The sequence below is a fragment of the Notamacropus eugenii genome, chromosome 2, assembly GCF_028372415.1.
Source record: "Notamacropus eugenii isolate mMacEug1 chromosome 2, mMacEug1.pri_v2, whole genome shotgun sequence".
NCBI lineage: Eukaryota > Metazoa > Chordata > Mammalia > Diprotodontia > Macropodidae > Notamacropus > Notamacropus eugenii.
In genome coordinates this window covers 360,099,871-360,117,053 of record NC_092873.1, presented here as the reverse complement: position 1 = coordinate 360,117,053, position 17,183 = coordinate 360,099,871, and positions in this window count along the sequence as shown.

Below are 17,183 nucleotides of genomic sequence, written 5' to 3'. Positions count from 1 at the left end.
TAACACTGGGAGATAGATATTATTATTACCCCCATTTTACAGATGAAGCAATTGAAAGAGTTAGTGAGGTTAAATGACTTGCCAAGAGTCATACAACTAGTAAGTGCTTGAGACAAGATTTGAACCTAATAATCCAGATGTGGTCTGTTCAGGGCAAAATACACGAGACTATTATGTCCCTTATTCTGGACACAGTGCCTCTAAGCTTAGCCAAAGGTTGCATTAGTTTTTTGGCTGCCTTGTCCTACTGTTGATTCACATTGACCTTGAGGTCTATTAAAATATCCAGATTTTTTTTCACAGGAACTCTAATCTGACCACATTTTCCCCATCCTGTAGTTTATTTTTTTGGACCCAAATATAGGATCTTTGGTCTATCCCTATTAAATTTCATTTTATTAGATTTAGAACATCATTCTAGCTTGTCAGTATCTTTTTGGATTCTATGTCATCCAGTTGGGAATTTGTCCCCCATCCAAAAATTATTCTCCTTGGTTGAAAGGAAAAAGAAAAAATAGGCATCGAGCAGTTCTACTTTTTCCCTGTCATCATTGTCATTATTCCATCCACACCAGAGAAAGGTTCTATCCCTTTTTCGTCTTTCTCCTACTCCCAATGAATCTATAAAAGCACCATTTGTTGTCTTTGGTATTCATTTACAACCTCAGCTTATTTTCTGCTTTAGTGTTCTTGGTGCTGTTCCTATAGGAAGATGCCACTCCTTTTTTGCGTATATCTTCCAGTTTCTTTGCCAAGAAAACCCCAAGCAGTAATGAAGAGTCAAACACAACTCAAATGACTGAATGACAACAAATCTGTTCCCTGCCCCTCCCCTACGTGCACACTCTCAGTATGTCCAAGTGATCCTAAATGGTCCTTCCTGGTCCCTAACAGAGTCTGATGTCTCAAATGATTTTGAAAGGGAGATGGACATACTTAGACTGGAATTTCAAAAAAAACTCTTTTATAGCTTGATAGCATGAATTCAACTTGCGGACCAAATATACCAGAATAGTTTGTTATAACCACTGATGTGCTGGGGCCAGGTTGTAAGAGTTAGATGTTAAAATTTCAATGTGAGCATTTATACCTCTGAAATTATCAAACACTAAAAATCAGCGCTTGTTCAGTTCTAGACTTAAGAAAGTGATGAAGAAAATATCAATAATGCAGATTAAACTTAAAAGACTATTATGCATACTTTTTATTTTTGGAAAGCTAGTTGCTAAAACGTTTGCCAGCATACCTCTGACCGTAACTATCATGAAAGAATGCATTCTTCCACAATGTTTGACAGAAAGCATAAAAACATTTCAGGGCCAGCATACAAGAGTACATGAAGCAGTAATTGCCTTAGTAATATTCATAGGAGACGCTATTAAGGGAGACCTCTCGAGTGAGGCATCAAAAACTGCCATGGCAGAAACACCTTGAGAGAGTTATTGAAGATCTGCATAAAGGAAATGTAAGCTTGAATCAACGTCTACCTGGTATGTGTAGTAGAAAACCTGAACATTGTATAACCCAATAAAAGGTAATACAGGAGGAATGACTAAACCGGTAGCGATAGGCAAATGTAATGGAATATTGTTGTGTTGTAAGAAATTATGATCTTGACGAATACATGGATGGAAAGACTTTGAATGAATGAATACTTGATGGAAAGACCTAGATGAACTCATGCAGAGTGAAGCTAGCAGAGCCAAGAAAATGTACACAATGATTGTTACAATGTCAATGGAAAGAATAAACACACACACACACAATCAAAAGAAGCTATTGTAAAATTATAAAGAGCAAGTCTGGTTGAAAAGAAGAGATATGAGAGGATGCTCCCAGTTCACCCCTTCATTAAATGGGAAGTCCATGGGCATTTCACATTGCACCAGATTTTTCATCTCTACTGATTGGTTGTTCTGATTTTTTCCCTCTTTTTCTTTTTTTGTATTGAAAAGTACTATTTTTCCATAAGATGACTCTCTAGAAAGGGGCAGGGGAGGGATAATGGAAAAAACTAGTGATATAAAACAAAGAAAAGAAACCAATGAAAACTTAATTTAAAAATTTTTTTAAATATGCAGAGCAAAATCATAAAAACAAAAATATATTGGTAATCATCAATTAAATGCAAAAATCTACAGATTAAAAAGACATGAGTAATGAAAGTAAGATAAAGAAAGAAAATAAACAATTCAACATTGATAAAAATGTTGCTGCAGAAGCCTGAGAAGTAAAGAAATCTGAGAATGAGAACACCAGTTACTTCTCTAAATTACGTGTTTATGTACTTTATATAAGGTATTCACAGTTTATCAATTAAAAAAATACACTAAAAGAAAATAATGTATTGGTTGAATGGCAAAATGAATACACTGAAAAGTCCCAGAGATATAAAGAGCAAATTATTATTAATTTGGTAACTATTGAATAAGTTGTCCCAAAGCATAGTAACATTGATACTGCTTCTATCAGTTATTGCAAAACCTTTGACTCATAAGGAATGACCTACTTGACCCAGCACAGTAGAGAACTGATCCAGCAGCCAAGACATTGTGTCCTGCAGGCAAGGGATCATCAATTCATCCATCAGCTTTGTCACACCCAGAAATGAATTTGGTGGGGATTCCTCATAGGGAAAAAGGATTTCCAGATCCAGCTTGGGGGTAGGGGTTGGGGAGAGAGTGCTTTCTATCAACCACTTTAAATTTCTTCCCATTCTCTCTAGGGACCAAATAGAGAGAAATGTGCACCTCTTGGTTTGAGAGATGTTTTTGTTACTTAGATCCTCAACATACCTTATTAGCATTTTTCCTTTTGCAAAAACCAGTTGATGGCTGTTTATTACATTGAAGTATCTTGGGATACTATATTTTGTAGAGCAAAAGAACTGGGGTTACAACCAAGCATAACTTAGCCAGTAAAGTATAATCCTGAATGAAAAGAAATGGACATTTAACAAACTTAAAGATTTTCAGATTTATGTAACAAAACCTCCAGAACTTATGGGGAAATTTTGACATGTCCAGGAAAAATATATGGTAAACATTAAAGACCAATTATAAAGGGGAAAAAAAAAATCTTTGACTCAGTTCTGCACCGATGGCTTATTCATGTATATCAAATATACAACAGGCACATATAGTGAGAACATTAAAGTATTGAATGTCCACATGGAAAACTCTTCCCTAGCTAAAACATACCACCAATACAATATTGTCAATAATTTAGATAATATATAGCATTTTTCAGTGAGACAGTTTGATCCTACCAAGGTTCCTTGTTGTTGTTTTTCAGTCATTTCAATTGTGTCTGATTATTTGGGACCCCATTTGGAGTTTTCTTGGCAAAGTTACTGGAGTGTCTTGCCATTTCCAGCTCATTTGATAGATGAGGAAACTGAGGGAAACAGGGTTAAGTGATTTGCCCAGGCTGATACAGTTTATAAGAGTCTAAGACCAGATCTGAACTCAGGAAGATGAGTCTTCCTGACGTTAGGCCAGGCACTCTAGCTCCTGTGCCACCTAACTGCCTGTGGTTGTACTTATCCTTATATCCATTAATATTTCTCCTAAATATAACTAAATAGACTTTCAAATTAAAGGAGTTGATTCAAAACAGCTTATGAATGGTATGATTTTGTAGGTGATATCAGGTTCTGTGATTCCACCAAAAACAAACATTATACAGTTCCTTCATTTTGTAGAATCTTACCCCAATGACATTATTTGAGTTCAATAACTTTGAAAGTTATTCAAAGAGTAAAGGCTCAGGTGAAATTGAATCAGCGGATAAAAACACAATATTTACAAATAACTCCGTCTTCTCTGATAAAAAACCATTGAGTACAATAAAGCTATCAAAGAGAATGCTGTGGCTGAGAAGGTTGAGACTAATCACCATCTTGAAATCACAGCTAAATGGGAAGAATATGTTTAAAACAATTGACACATACATGATACTAATTTAAAGAATGGGCCATAATTGATTTTTAAAATATCCAAACAAAAAAAATACAAAATTAACAAACATATATTCCTAAGGCAGGTAAAGAAAGACTGACCTTTTCTTGACAAAAAGATGGGATAAGATCAATAGATCTTCTTAGACTATGTGATAAACAAATCAAAACCACAGAAATAATTTAGAATATATTTGTCTTTTGTATTCATAAAACTCATTCAAAATATTTCTAAAAGTTTGCAGCCCAGTATCTCATTCCTATGTAACACACCAAATACTTTTCATAACATGTTTAAAACTTAACACTAGTGGTATCAATTACCAGCAGAAATAGCAACATGGAATTTTATATAGAATATAGCAGGAGATGTCATTGAATGGATTACTACAGGGCAATTCAGATTTCTGTAGAACAGATCACAAAATTTATCACTGTTCCTATCACAGTTCACAGTGCAAGTGGTTTCTAGCTAGACTTATTTAGTTGGGGGTAATATGGAAGTCTTTTGGAAGGCTGAAAAGAGAAATGGGCATCAAGAATGGAGAAGTATGCTCCTTCCAGATTATAGGGAAGACACTAAAACTATAGTTAGGTGGCACAGTGGATAGATTGCCAGGCCTGGAGTCAGGAAGACTCATCTCCCTGAGTTCAAATCTGGTCTTAGACACTTATGAGCTGTGTGACCCTGAGTAAGTCACTTAACCCTGTTTGCCTCAGTTTCCTCATCTGTAAAATGAAATGGAGAAGGAAACAGCAAAGCACTTGCAAGAAAATCTCAAATGAGGTCATGAAGATTCAGACACTACTGAAGAAACTAAACAACAACAGCAAAAATATACAAAGTGGGATCATGTAGACAAAATTGGGTTCATGCTGGCCATCTCATTTATGCTAGAGCTTTCCCCCCTGAGGTTACCTTCCATTAATTTTGTTTGCATCTTCCATGTGCCTGATTATTTCCATGTTATCTCCCATAGTAAACTGTAAACTCCATGAGGATGGGACTATTTTTTTGAATGTGTTTTTGGCATTCTTAATGTTTAACACAATGCCTGACCCATAGTATGTACTTAAGACATGTTCAGTGACTGATTGATTGGTTGATTGAGAAATACATTTGGAACAAGTGAGCATCCATTTGCTGAACAACATGAGTACATGCAATTGGATTTGTTGAATGTAACCTAAAAAGGTTTACCTCCAGATGGAGCCTATGAAAAAGCCATGATAAAAGAATGGAATCCAAAGTTCCTTCATGGGTGACATCCACATAAACTCAGTCAACAATATGTTGACAAAGAAGTGTTAAATGAAAGACTAAGTCATGAACGTTTGTTTGTGGAAACAGAAGAGCTCATGATAGCAATTCAAGACCAAGTCCTTGCCACCAGAAACTGCAGAAAAATGATCTTTAATGATTTAGTGATTAATATAGATTATTCATGGAAACAGTAAGAACTTTGCAATATATCACCACACTTTATAAAAATAGCACCTACCAAACACTTAGCAAGACAATATTAGAATACTGGCTAGAATATAGTTAGAATTATACGACCAAAGCTCACCATTTTTCATGTATTGACAGTCAAATCCCCAAACTACAAATACAGACCTTAAAAGATCCCAGAGAACCAACAAACGGTATTGGAACTGGTCTCTATCACAGGCAAAATTGTTGCCTGAAATCACCCAGACATAATACTGATTCATAAAGCTTAAGAACAATAGATGTTGCCACTGCAGATACTCAGAATCTTCAAGTTCTGAAGAGTGAAAAGCAATTAAAATATAGAGGTCTATCAAAGGAGATCAAAAGAGAGAGAAGAGAAGGAGATAGATAGACAGATGGATGGATGAATGGATGGATGGATGGATGGATGGATGGATAATGTTGACATCCATATCTATCCATCTATCTATCTATCTGTCTGTCTGTCTGTCTATCATCCCTGTTATCCTGCATACTATGGACATGTACTTCAAAACTATATTGCTTTTGTCTCATTCTGGAAGTCCCTTACATGACTAGATCCTTCTCACCTTGCAACATCCAGCCATTCTGGAGTCTTCTCATCCTGGAATATTCCCTCACCAAACCCTACCCCTCCTCTCACTGGTGAGTTCCTCCTCAGCTTCCGTTTTGTGGCGGGTCCCAGACTGGCCAGCTTCATTTCCTTCTCACCCCTGCTCCTGACTTGGAAGACTTCAAAGTCATTTCCCCTCAGCTAAGTATCTTGTCCTTCCTCCACCCCCATTTTCCAGCACCATTTTATTTGTTGTTTTTCCCAATTAGATGTAAACCCTTTTAGGACAGAAATTGTCTTTCTTTTTGCTTGTATTCATGTCTCCAGCAGTATAGTAAGCACATTAATATGTTTCTTTCTTTCCTTCCTTGTTACTGAAGATCTTTGAGTAAGTCTAAAGAGGATGAGCTTATGGCTTTTAGTCAATGATAAGAAATAATTATTTTATCATCTTGTTCAAAAGTTCGTAAAACTTTAAATATAAAAAGAATAGCAAAATGATGATTTGTTGCAGGATAACTCCATTAGGGAAAAAAAATGAGAACTGATAACAGCAATAGCTTACATTTGCATAACTATTAGTTAAAATAGTTAAAGGGTTTTACACATATTATCTTGTTATTTCAACAACCGTGTGGGTTCATCAATCCTCTTTTTACTATCTACATTTTACACACAGACTCAGAGGAGTTATGACTTTCCCATGTTTACACAACTAGGAATATCCAAAGATGTGGTGTGCAAATTCAGATATCCCCCAACTCCAAAACAAGCTCTACATCCACTATACTACATTGCCTAAACCTGGTTATTTCTAAAATAGTGTTTAGACTTCTTGTCTCTGAGCCTTTCCGAGCCCTGACTTTTCTAATGTTGTTTAGGAATACAGACGATTTCACCGTCATATATTTGTATGGGGGAGGGAGTTTGTGGGCATGTTCTTTAGTTCCTGAAAATCCCCAGAGAGCCCCATGTGAGGCTGGGAGCTCATGGGCCTGGGCTGGTTTCTGGGCCCTGCCTGGATGCATCATCTGTCATAGCTTTGCTTTCTCTCAGAAGCCCGAGTGCCACTCAGCCTCATTCCTTGACCCACATGTCCAGTGCCCTCTCCTGACATGCTTGGCTGACAAAACAGGGAGGTGGACACGTGCATGAGCCTTCAGCCAACGCCACCTCCATTTGTCTGGCCCCAATACCCCATCTCTTCACCACTGTGGTGAGGCTGAATGTAGCCACTGTCACCACAAGCCACAGGCCTTCACAAATTGCTCTGTGGTAAGTAGCAAGCACATTTATAATTGATGAAATCAGGAAGAGAAAGTGCATCTTCAAGCATGGTAAACAAAAACTTGGGCCTATCCTGGAGAGAAGACAGCTTAGGACAGGAAGCAGGAGGAAGAAAGAACTCTTCGCCTTCTGAGATACTGCACAAGATGTCCACATCCCTGAAAAGTGTTTAAAGGGCTAATATTGTTTTCTTGAATCATCACCCTTGACACAGAAGAGAGGGTCCTGCCATTTGAGAATGAGTTAGAATTCTGTGGCCGTGCCAGGATCACAGGCCATGGTAGATCATGGGGTAGGAAGTCTGGGAGAATCAAGGTGAGGTTTGGAATTTAAGGTGGGAACCAGGCCAGGCTCAGGGAGAGAATGCCTTAAAAACCATCAGCCCAGGAGTAATCAGGGACTAGAAGCCAGGACAGCTATTAGAAGTCAGGAACTGTCAAATACTGGAGGTCAGGATGAGGAAACCAGGCCAAGAAAGTAGCAAAGACCTTAAATCCAAGGCACTGGTGACAAAGATGTCTGGACAAACACTGGATCAATCCTACACCATCCAATGTATACTTCCTATTGAGAAAGGAGCCAGTCTGATTGTCTAATAGGAATTAATTTCTCTTACTGTGATCAAAGAACTAAGTTATGCAAATCCTTCCTTCTACCCTATATACATTTATACTACATTCATATCTGCACAATGAAGATGAAACACACCACTCACCTCTCTGTTGAGCCTCAAACCCAGAAAGAGACATTTACAGTATGTCTAAAGTAGGAACTTATTTTACTGGATTATATAAATATATATTGAGAGATTTGGGGTTTTTTAATTTGCTCAGTGTGGGAGGGGAGCAATAAGAGGGACATGTTAATTTTTAAAAACACTTGTTACTTGAAAATTAAAAATAATAAAATAAAAAATAATCTGAGGAAACAAAAGTTAAAGAACTATGAGCTCTTGATTTATCTCATTCCTCACAGTGACTCTGCTTCCAGCCTCAACTGTAACCTCACCCTAATATCAGATGATTTTGCCTCCCACTTTACCGAGAAGATTAAGGTGGATCAATATGACCACCCTTTACCCCTTCCTCCACTCTTAAAAACTTCTCTGCATAATTCATCACCCAAAAGCTGTTTCTTCCCTCAATCCTCACTAGGGCTAATCCCTTTTACCTATCCCAATGATTCCATTCCCTTCTAACTTTCTACAAGACTTTGTTCCAGGAAGACCTGAGTTCAAATCCAGCCTCAGATATAGCTGTACGACACTGGACAAGGCACTTAACCACTGTCTGCCTCAGTTTCCTTATCTGTAAAATGGAGATAATAATAGCACCTGTTTCTCAAAGTTATGAGAAACAAATAATGTTATTTGATTTTATTATCAAATATTTATTTGATAAACTTTAATTATAAATACACTTTATTTATACTTGTGTGATTTTATTAGCAAGTAATGTCAGATAATATTTTTAAAGCCCTTAGGACTTAATAAATTCTTGTTTCTTTCCTTCATCTAATTTTTGACTCTTCCCTCTCCCTCACTTCTCAAAGCCGATCAGTTATCAGTATGGTATGGTACAAACAACACTGACCTTGGAGTCACAGGGCTTGAGCTCCAGTCCCAGTTTTGCAACTTACTGTGTGGCCTTAAACAGTTATATAACCTCTCTGGGACTCAGTTTCCTCAAGTATTAAAAAAAAAAGGGAGAGGTTGGACTATATGGCCCCAAGGCCCCTTTCGGTCCTAGATTTATTATTCTTTTGTAAGAGTGGGTGTTAAATTGAATTAATCACCTCACCCCCATTTAAAGTAACTATTTCAATCATGTGACATCACTTCTACCTATATTTTTAAAGGCATTTCAACTAATTGTGGTAGGAGGTATATTCAGCTTAATTGAGGAGATTCTATAATTCTCTGTGGAGCTTTTTTAAAAAAATAAAATAAAAGCAACTAGTTCCTATTGGGGCATTCTAGTGTTTGGCCAGTGAATGGTGGAGACAATCCCAGCCAAGCCCCTAAAAGGGAATATCTTGGGATGGGTAAAAAAAGAACCTTGGTTTCTTCCTCAACCACTTGCCCAGAGGATTGATTATCTTATAAACTTTGGAGAGTTCACTCTGTTCTTTATCCCTTAAGAGTTCTCTCTCACTTTATCTGATTGTTGAATTCCTGTTCACCCTTTAAAGCCCAATACAATTTGCCACTTTTGTGAAACCTTCCCTAATCTCCCGAATTGAAGATACCTTCTCTCTCACATCTCGCAGAACATTTCTCTAATGTACTTACCATATAAGGTTTTATATCGTGTATCTGGGTGCACCATCCCTCTACAATATTGTAAGATCCACAGAGGAAGGGACAGTGTCGTATCCAAATTTTTAATATCTTCCAGTTCCTAACACAATGTTCGGTAGACAGGAAGAACTTAATAAATGTTTGTTGAATGACTAAATCAATGAATGAATGAATTAAGGCAGCTAGGTGGTGTAGTAGATGAAATGTCAGATTTGGAATTAAGAAGATCTCAGTTCAAATTTGGTCTCAGACACTTACTGGCTATAGAACTCTGTGAAAGTCACTTAAACTTCCATCAGCCTTTGTTTTCTCATCTATAAAATGGGGATAAAAATAGCACCTACCTCCTAAGATTGTTGTGAAAACCAAATTAAATGTGATCCTATATGTAAAGGACTTTGTAAATTTTTAAGTTATATAAACACTATTATCATCATCATTATTAATTTAAAAAGTACAATATACATAGATATTATATACCCCCGAAAGTGCCACAGCTGTGATGTGTTAAGTGTTTTTTTATTTTTTTATGCATCTCTGTGCCTTTATCCCTCCTGTTGGTCCTTCTTCACAGGTCTTTTGGATATACAATTATTTCAATATCCTCATAGATTTCAGGCACTGACCACTTTACTTCCTTTCTGTATTTACATAAGAATCCCTGTAGCACCAAAGAAGGTTCCCATAGAGCAGTAGCCTAATTGTACAAAGACCAAGACATACTGCCGAGAGATGAGAAGGACACTCTGTGGATGGCATTCTGCCAGGATCCAGTCTGGAAAGTACAGAATGTTCTTGTACGATTTTGCTAGACCTGGTCTCTTTTTAAATCTCTTTTAAAATCCTGATTAGGGTTTGTGCCCACATTACCAACTCCTAAAAGCTGTTTGCATATTCATCCAGCCTGTCTCCATGTGCCTCACTGTAAGCACTTTCTTTTGGTCCTCACAACAATCCTATGAAGTAAGTGACATTATTTCCCCTCATTTTACATATGGGAAACTGAGGCTGAGAGGTTAAGTGTCTTGCCCAGGGTATCATAGCAAATAGATGTCTAAGACAGGATTTTAGTTCAGATATTCCTGGTCTGAGACTAGCACTGCATCCACTGTGCCACCTAGTGAGGTGATCACCTCCCTTGTTCTGGAAATGATAATCTTCTTAATGAAACCTAAAGTTAAAGAGGAAGGATGTTCTAGGTATGAGTGTAACCAGGGCAAAAGGATGGAATGTCATGTCTGGGGAATTATGAATAGCCCACTGTGCCTGGAACCTTGAGCAGGAGGACCAGAGATGGAAAATTGATCTGGAAAGGTAGACAAGAGCCAGACTGTGAAGGAATTTAAATGCCAAGCAAAGGGGCTTCTATTTTCCCACCCGATTGTCCAACTATCCTCCCAAACTCAGCATGGTGAAAACAAAATTTGCTGTTTTTTCCAAAATCAGTTCCAGCTCCTGACTATGATATTTTTTTGCCAAATTAGAGATTCAAAATTCAACAGATATTAAACAACTAGTGAATTCAAGGCACCGTACTGAGCCACAGGTATAGGAAAGCAGACACCATGTAGACCCTGTTCTCATCAAGCCTATTGGCTGGTAGTCACTCAAGCCCCATAAGGTTTTAGATTTAGAGCTGCAAGGAGCCTTGGAAACCATCATTTTGTATATGAGGAAAGCGAGGCTCAGAGAGGCTAGGCATCCTACTCATAGCTGCACATCTTGTAGGATTTTGAATTGGGATCTTCCTGACTCCAAGCACAGTTCTCTGTCTAACTGGGCTCTAGTTCTGGTCCTTTTCACTGCATTTGTGGGTTATTGCAATAACCTGCTAACTCATTTCCTTGCCCCTTGGTCTCTCCCTTTTCTAATTCAACATGCAGACCCCTACCAGAATCAGTCTTCTCAAAACACTACTTTCTCCATGTCCAACATACTCAGTGGCTCCTCTTTGTCTAAACAAATTCCCAATTTCTTAGCTTGGCATTCAAGGTCCCACACAATCTGATTCCAACCTATTTTTCTAATCTTATCTCTCTCACTACTTCCCAGCATGCATCCTGTACTCCAGCCAAGCTTTTCTCTGCTATCTCCCAGTGCATTCTGTGCTTGCCTACTTCCTGCCATTGTACCAATTATGCAATTCACCTGGAATGCCTGCTCCTTCCTCTCCCAAATCTGTGATCTCAAAGGAGAAGATATACATATATATGCATGTATATGTCCATAAAAACATGCACATAAATATTTTAAACTCTGAAGTGTTTGAGAAAGTTCAGCCACAGTAATGAGATTGAAAGCATTTTGCAACCATTTCAGTCCCTAATGACTTCTCTCAATACTCAGGGTCACCCCTTCTCTCCTTCTCCCTGCCTCTCTCTCTGTCACTGTCTCTATTATTGTTTGTCTCTGTCTGTCTCTGTCTCTGTCTCTATCTCTGTCTTTCTGTCTCTCGCCCTCTCAGTTTCTCTCTATGTCTCCTTCTTTCTGTGTCTGGACCTGTGTGGGTGTATGTCTCTCTCTCTGTGTCTCTGTGTGTGTATGTGTGTGTGTGCATGTGCCTTTCTGTCTTCCTCTCTGTCTATCTCCATCTCATTCTTTCTCTGTTTCTCTCTATGTGTCTCCTTCTTTCCCTGTCTGTCTGGATCTGTGTGTATATCTCTGTCTCTGTCTCTCTCTGTTTCTGTCTGTCCTTCTCTATCTCTTTCTTTCTGTCTCTCTCCTCTGTTTCTCTCTATATGTCTTCTTTTTCTTCCTTCTCCTTCTTCTTCTCCTTCTTCTTCTTCTTCTCCTTCTTCTTCTTTCTCTTTCTCTCCCTCCCTCTGTTTCTCTCTGTCCCTCTCTGTCTATTTATTTGTCTCTCTCCTCTGTTTCTCTCTATGTCTCCTCTCTCTCCCTCTCTTGTTCTTTTTCTTTCTGTCTCTATCTCTCTGTCTCTCTCTTCCTCTCTCTCTCTTTTCCTCTCTCATCAGACTTCCTACAGTACATATCATCTGAACCCTTCCTTTGACATGTCATTGTTCAATATCCTGCTGAGTGTGTTTCCCACACTAGGCAGACTAGACAGCCACCTTTGTGTCATGAATTCAGGAACCCCACTTCTCTGCAAAAATCTATCTGCTCACTGATGGTTGAAAGTTCTTTGGATCAGAATTGAAGGGAAGGTAGAAGGGATACCAGTACCCATGGAAGAGGTAACCCAAAGACTGAAATTCATTCATTCGACACCCATTATTTTCAGAGCACTGGTTTAGGTGTTTGAGGTAATCTAAAAGCAAGTGAGATAACTTTCACTCATGGGACTTCGTACAAACATATAAATGACTATTTCCTAAGAGCAGAATTTAGTGTGGAAGGAATGAAAGAGAAGAAAAAAAGTTGTTTCTTAAAGGGAGGAGAGAATAAGACTCAGGGAGAGGAGATGGTGACCCAAATACAACATTTACCTATGCCATTTATCTTTTTTTTTCCTTTGAGAGCCAAATCTACTACTACATATTAAGAATTAATTTTTCACACTTGTGTATCTTGAATTCTCACCTAGCTCATAAGCTCCTGAAGGGCAAGAAATATGTCTTAAAATATCAAATCCTCTTCAGTACCCAAGACAGTACCTTGAATGTAGTGAGTGCTCATACATCTTGAATGAATGAATGAAAAGTAACCAGTGTCCTTCTCTGACCTTTAGAATCTATCAGTCACCAATTATAGTAACAGGACTCCTCTCTGAGCATTGGAATTCTGGAGAACAATGATAGTCTGCCTCTCTGATGATTAGGAAAAGGTGACAAACCTTTTAGACTCATAGTTGGAAGAAGTTTTTTATTTTTGTCTTTATGCAAAATCCCACCTTTTATTACATGGCAGAAGCTTAGCCCAATTGTCCTTAGCATCTTCATCACAGAGCACCATCGGCTGTCAGTTGAACCAACAGATGCCTCTTGCTGTCAGTGTCCGACCAAATTTTAAGTAAAGCTCGTCCAGGATGGCACCGTCCCAATGAAAGGTATAAATAACTCCACTCCTTGGCCCCAGACAGCTAGTTGGCAAACACTGTAATTTGCTGAAAGTTTGGAATGTGTCTAAAAATGAAAAAAGTAAATGAGAAGACAGCTCCAGAGGGGTGAGACCAGCATATTCATTTCAGAGAATGGTTGAAACGGTCTTATGCTTACTCCCCAAAGTTTTAAAGGGCCCCAGGAGGACATTTAAGAGCAATTTGGGGAGAAAGAACAAGTTGACTTAGGAAGCAAACACGATCATTCTCTCAGTCAATGGTCAGCTCTTATATTGGTCTCACCTTTGCCCTCTCTGTACAAATGAAGAATGGAGCTGACCACTGCTGGGAAAGGGTCTGAATAATAGTACTCCTTAACCCTTACTTGGGGAGTCCAGCTGTACCAAGTAGCCTGAAGAGGTCTACCAAGAGCATCTATGGACTCATAGAATGTTTGTAAGAGCTAAAAGGTCTAAATCTAACTGTCTTATTTGATTGATGAGAAAAATTGAGACCCAGAGAGGGGAAATGATTTACTCAAGGTCCCACTATATCATGTTCCCTCTCAATAAAATAGTCTTCTAACATATACTCCTGTATTCCAGGTGCATAGTCATCAAACAATAAGCATTTATTAAGTACTTACTATATACCAAGGACAAGGAGTACAAATTCAGTTCCTTCCAGGAACTTACATCCTACCAGAATATTAATGAATCTTTGAACAAGGTAATGGCATCTGACTTTCATACTGACATTTTGCAAAATAATTTTTCCATTTGGTCTTTGCCACATCCCTGTAAAGCCGGCTCGTCAGAAGGGATTTGCCCTCGATCACATAATTAGGAAAAGACAGTGATGGAGCTAGAACTCAGAGATCCTAAATATTTTCTTCTACTGCACCATAATACCTTCCCCTTTAAGTAAGGATATAGCATCAAAGGATCATAGAGTTAGCACTAGAAGGGACCTCAAAGGTCATTAAATCCAATCCCCTCATTTTATAAATGAGCTAAGAGTGACAGCTAGAGGGTGTAGTGGATAGAGTGCTGGACCTGGAGTCAGAAAGACCCAAGTTCAACTTGGGCCAAGGCTGTCTGCTTCAGTTTCCCCATCTGTAAAATAGATAATAATAGAATCTACAAGGGTTGTTGTGAAGACAAAATGAGATACTATTCATAAAGTGCTTTGAAAAACAATAAAACACCATATAAATACTAGTTAGTATAGGGAAGACTGAGAGAGGTTAGGTAACTTCCCCAGATTCTACATATATCTAATAGATCTCTGAGGTCATATTCTAACTCAGGTCTACTTGAGTCCATGGTGAGTGCTCTCTATTCACTATACCAGTTAGCTGTTTCTAGCTGCCTTAAAAATCATTAAATCATTGAATTTTAAAGTTGGGAAGGATTTCAGAATCCTGTCTACAATATCCCTGACAAATGGCCATCCAGTTTTCCCATGAAGACTGCCATTGAGAATCCTACCAAAGGAGGCAACATTCCACCCTTGAACAGCTCTGATCACTGGAGAGTTTTGCTTCCATTGAGCCAAAATTTGCCTCTCTACAACCTTCACTCATTGCTCCTGGTCTTGACCAAGCAGAGCAAGACTTCCCCATTTCCAACATGCAATGCCTTCAAGTATTTGAAGATAGCAATTGTATCCTCCCCAAATCTTTCCTTCTCCAGCTTAAACATTCTCACTTCCTTCAATCAACCATCATATGATGTATGGTTTCCAACCCCTTTATCAATCAAATTATGTTAGGAAAGAAGGAAGGAAGGAGAAAGGGAGGAAGGGTAGGAGAGAAAGAAAGGAGGGAAGGCAAGAAGGGAGGAAGAAAAAAGGAAGAAGGAAAAAAGAGAGGAAGAGAGGGAGAAAAGAAGCAAGGAAAGAAGAAGAGGAAGGAAAGGAGGAACAAAGGAAGGAAGGAAGAGAAGGAAAGAGAAAGGAAGGGAGGAAGGAAACAAGTACCTGTTATATGGCAGGTCTTGTGCTAAGCATTGTGCAAATATTATTCCATTTGATCTTCACAACATTGGTAGACAGGCGTTATTATTATCTCCATTTTGTAGTTGAGGAAATGGAGGCAAAGAAAGGTTAAGTAATTTACCCAGGGTCATACAACTAGTAAGTGTCTAAGACTAGATTGGAGCTCATCTTCTAGACTTCCAGCCCAGCATTCTAGCCATTGTGCCTCCTATCTGACTTGAGACAATCCAGTTTATCAACATCCTTCCTAAAATGTTGTACTCATAAATGAATACAGCACTCCAGTTAGGGTTTGACCAGGACAGAATACAGTGGGTTTATCACCTCCTTCAACCTGAGTATAATGTTTCTATTAATATAGCCTCATATTAAATTAGCTTTTGGAGCTTCTGTCTCACACTGTTGGCTTCTATTGAACTTTTAGTTTCTTTAATGACCATAAATATTTTTCATAATAACTATGATTTAGGCGTACCTACCCTATCCTCTATTTGGTGCTTTTTTTTAGCCCAGGTATATGACTTTATATTTGATCTTATTAAGTTTCATCTTAATAGAGTTATAGACTAGTCCAAAATGATCTCTGGCTCCTTAAACTAGTTTAGAATGATCTCTAACTCCTTAGACTAGTTTAGAAGGATCTCTAGATCATTAGACTAGTCTAGAATGATCTAGACTGTTAAGATCTTTGTGGATCCATTACCCAATGCGTTTTAGCTATCTGTCCAAGTTTCATGTCATATGCCAATTTAACAAACATGCCATCTCTACCTTCATCCAAATCACTGGTAAAAATGTTTTACAGTACAGGGCCAACAATCCTGGAATGCTCAAATAGGATCATAGATATAGCTAGAAATGGGCTTTGTTTAGTGACCTCTTTCCGGATTGATACAGATCCCTTGAGGACCATTCAAGGTGAAGCAATTCCAAATCCAGATAACAGTAGTACTAACCTCACCAGCATCTTTCCCTCTTGTCCATAAGGATATTTTGAGGATGGTACCAAATGCTTTGCCAAAATTAAGTATCCAAGTCTACGGCATTCTTGGGATCTACATGTCTAGGGGCCCCATTAAGAAAAGAAATGAAGTTAGTCTGACATGTGAATCTGTGCTCTTAGTGACCTCTTCTCTTGCTAAGTGGCAACCACCATCCCTTTAATAATATGTTCTAGATACTTTTGCCAAGAATTGAACTTTTGCTTACCAGCATATTGTTTGAAGAGTTGACCTCCTATTTTTTTTTTTAAATTGGGACATCTGTCTGTCTCCAGTCAGTCAGTCAGCAAACCCATTAAGTGCCTTCTAGGTCCCAGGCCCTATGCTAAGCACTAGTCTTATTGCCCCTCTCCCTTTCTCCATGATTTTTTAAAGCTCTAGTTTAAAGCTGGAGGCAGCTAGGTGGCACAGTGGATAGAGTGCCCGGCCTGAATTCAGGAAAACTCATCTTCCTGGGTTCAAATTTGGCTATGTGACCCTGGTCAAGTCATTTAACCCTGTTTGCCTCAGTTTCTTCATCTGTAAAATGACCCGGAGAAGGAAATGGGAGAACACTCTAGTGTCTCTATCAAGAAAATCCCAAATGAGGTCACAGAGTCAGACACTACTGAAA